The sequence below is a fragment of the Grammomys surdaster genome, unplaced genomic scaffold (genome assembly GCF_004785775.1).
Source record: "Grammomys surdaster isolate TR1022 unplaced genomic scaffold, NIH_TR_1.0 61, whole genome shotgun sequence".
NCBI classification, from domain to species: Eukaryota; Metazoa; Chordata; class Mammalia; order Rodentia; family Muridae; genus Grammomys; species Grammomys surdaster.
The window spans coordinates 341,726-345,685 of record NW_021604563.1 but is presented as its reverse complement, the minus strand read 5'-3'; positions in this window follow the sequence as shown (position 1 = coordinate 345,685).

The following is a 3,960-nucleotide window of genomic DNA, read 5'->3' as shown; positions in this document are numbered from 1 at the left end:
CTCCATCACACAGTGTCTCCATAGGTTTGCAAATTGGTTTTACGCTTGATGGTCTGTTTGGTTAATCTTCCAGAAATTCTCAAGCTGGCCTCTCTGAGTCAGCTATGAGACAACTTCAGGGGCATGAAAATGAGAGGATGTTTGTACCTTTCATAAAAATAGTAGTAATAAAAATAAAGACAATAACAAGAAACAAAACCAAGAAGCATGCACCCAATTAATAACAGAAGCCGGCTGGGCTCTGCTGGGTTGCACGAAACAATAAATTAGGCTAAATTAGACATCAGAGAGACACATCATAATTTTGGAAAGTCATCTATCTGTTCCCTTGATAGTTTCAGACTAGCAGGACTGAAGAGACTATGTTTCAGATAGCTTGACAGCTACCCTTTAATGATACTTCCTATCAAGAAAATCAACTCTGGCCTTTGTTCACATACCTTGTTCAAGAAAAGCCAGTACTTCTGGAAAGTAAGGAATGATAATGGGACTCACAGGAAGTAAGTAGAAGTCCTACATGAACAAAGGAGAGAGAGAGAGACAGGAAGTGGATGGTAGATGTAAAATTTATATGAAAAGGGTTACCATAAAGTAGGTGAAAACTGCCATTAAATAGCTTACACAAATGACGTAAATAAGCCAGACCTTTAAAAAGATGGTAAGATAAGATTAAGAGAAATTTTTACAATCAGGCCTTGGGGGGAAATGTGGAAAAGGAAACTTAATCACGGAAACAACAGAAGCACAAGGAAGAAACAAACTACAGTAAAAAAAAAAGTGCCAGTTAGTATGTGTGTGTTTGTGTGTGTGTGTGTGTAACAAATTTAAAGAAAAAGAGGACATAAATTTGAAGGAGAGCAAGGGGGGCTGTGCATAGAAGGGTTAATGATGTACTTATAATCTCAAAAACTACTTAAAAATACACCAATTAGTGTAAGTTTTCTGTTAATACAGGACTAAGACCCAAACAAATGTGATTATGGATGCAGACCAAATAAAGTAGCGATAAACTTGATGGAGTCGAAATTACATAACTAAAAAAATAAGTGATTAAAGGAAGAAGAAGATAAGAATTAATTCCAACACACTCATTTTCTCTTTAATAATTGGGGCCAAGGGATGCCACCTATAGCAAGCAAACAGAAATAAAGATAGGGGTATATGGAATATTCCAAAGATAAGCACTAAGAAATAGAATTTTAAATTTAGGTTTATTTATTTTATCATTTTATGTATATGAGTGCTTTGCCTAAATGTATGTCTGTGCACCATATACGTGCTCTGGGCATCAGATCCCCTGCAAGTGAATGGCTGTGAGTAACTGTGTATATACTGGGAATTGAACCTGCTTCCTCTGCAAGAGCAACAAATGCTTTTCTTGACTGCTGAGCCAATTCTCCAGCCCAAGACAGAATTTAATCAACAAAGACTAAATGAATAAAAAGAGAATAGAAAGAAAGAAACGTGTGAAGTCAATCAGTAAAGTAACATTCATAATAGGAAACAAATATCCACAAATAATCAAGTCACCAAATAATTAAGGACATTAATGCAATAAAATACCATTCAGCTATTAAATATCAAGATGCTTTCATGGAGAGGTGAGGAATGCCAAGGTTATTCACATATTGTTAAGTGTATGTGTTTGCCTGTGCGTGTCTAAACTATATATGTTTATATGATGTGTCTCTGGAATAATAAGCAAGTCACAGCACAACATTTTCTCTCGCAGGAAAAATCGAATTTTGCGGAAAGAAAGAAAACGGGAGATTTGGGTGTATAATACACACTATTTGGGGAATTTAGAGTTATTAGGATAAATGTGTAATTGGCATACTTAGAGTAAATGAGGATATTCTCAAGAGTCCCTCACTCTGGCCATCTGAACCATTGAAACAAGGCACCCCAGAGATCTAGACTTCCAAAGCAATCTCAAGCTGGGAGAAGAAAAAGGCTGAATGAAGCCTTGATGCCAGCAAGAGAGAGAGAAAGGGATTTCACACAGTGCTCACAATTTGCCAGACCGCCTTCCAAGAGAGACTGGACTCCAGATAATGGTGGGTCAGGGACAGTGAAGTGATGGGACCACACCTTGACGAGGACTGCTTAATTATGCATCGCTTGCCTTCTATTTAAACCTTAAAGATCCTAGGAAAGATTTGGAAAGAGATCCTGTAGGTCTTTTTGTCACTTTTCCCGATTTGCCCACTCTTGTTTCTGCTTTTCATTATTAATCTCTGTTTCTGCTTTTGATTATTAATTGGGCTCTTTTAGTTGACTTACTTAGGATGGGTGGGCAATCCTAGCTTGTTAAGGCTGCCAGGGTAGAGGCTCTGACCCTAATGTAGGTAACAAATGGATTGTCTATTTAAACAAAAACCACATTTGAATTTTAGATGCGATAGAAGGAACTGTGATCTACTGTTGTCCAGCCTTGTTCACATCATGTTCTGTGAGATGTCTGATACATGTTTTGTAATTTGGACATTCCACATATATTTCTCTTTGTTCTGATCCTCTGAAGACTGAGATAAATATATAGGGCAATATCCTGATTTCCAATCTGGGCCCTTGTACCCCTGTTTCATCTCATTATTCATCACCGAGTTTAACTAATTAAAATAACAATCTTACATAAAGAGAAACAAATCATTGCCTGGATATATCAGTCAGAACTTTTGAGGCTTCAACAGTAACTCTAAAAATCCATAAGCCGTCAATTGGGAGTTTTCCTAACTTATAAAACCTGCCATATCTGCCTCTGATTATGGACCTTTACTTACTACAAATCACGGATAGTAAGAATTCAGCACTAAAGGAAATCTCTATAAGAGAGGAAAGAGGGGACAAAAGGAAAAACAGCTAATCCTATGTCTATCTCCTGCCTTCAGATCAATTCCTAAGTGAAAACCTTAGCAGATGTAGGTATTAGATATGCCCATATGTGTTCCTGAAAATTCAAGAGCATCATGGTTAAGTATTTCTACGGCCAGAGACACAAAGTCCAACATGGGAACAGACAGCTCAAGCTTTGAGACAAGGCTGGTAAGGGCTTTTGCCACCTTCGCTTGCCTCTCTATTCCCACTCACAGATGAGGGAGTTTGCCAACCTTATCTACTGTCCAAATTGAGGACCTGGATAACGTTCTGGACATGAGGTTACATGGTGACAGTCTTGGTAAAACTCAGTATTTATTCTAGGGAAGATGGTGTGACATGGTTATTTAGAATGCTTAGTTGTAGTGATGCTATTCCATCATTAACAGTGATCCCTAAAACAGATACATGTAAGAACAATAGAATATTGAGGGCTATACTAATTAAGATCTTTCCAGTGTTTGTTTGGATGTTGTTGTTGTTTTTTTTTTTAAAGGTGATTCGATAAACTAGAAGAACTAGTTTCACTTACTCTACTGCCAGAGAAGTTTGGTGGAGAGAATAGATGAAGTAAAATGAAGGGGACTTTAGAAGAGTTGTGTGGTTCTGAGGAAAAACGTACTTGCAGAATAACTGCACCAAATGAACCATTGCTACCCACCTCCCCTTCCCCTTTAAGAGTAGCCAAATGGTTGTTGAAACATTTGGCCATTTTCAGTTTGTCCCTGCCATTCCCATCATAAACAAAGGAAAAAGGACACCTATACAAACCAAAGTAATATAATGTTAGATGACACATAAAGAATATATCAACCTAGAGAAAAAAGATGTAATTAACTGTACTGGTCCTATGTTTTCTCCAAGGGAAGTCATTTTTATGGAAGGTTGTAACAAAAACACATATTTGTCCACACACACCCTCAAAATACTTTATCTCTATGGCAATGGCATGATTGCAATCCTGCTTGCTTTTACAGGGAATAGAGTGGAGAGGCCTGAAAGCACAGTCTCCCCCAGGGACAACAGGTGGCAGAGGAGGGCTCCAGAAACAGCGCCTTATGGCACCACACACAAAGGTACTTA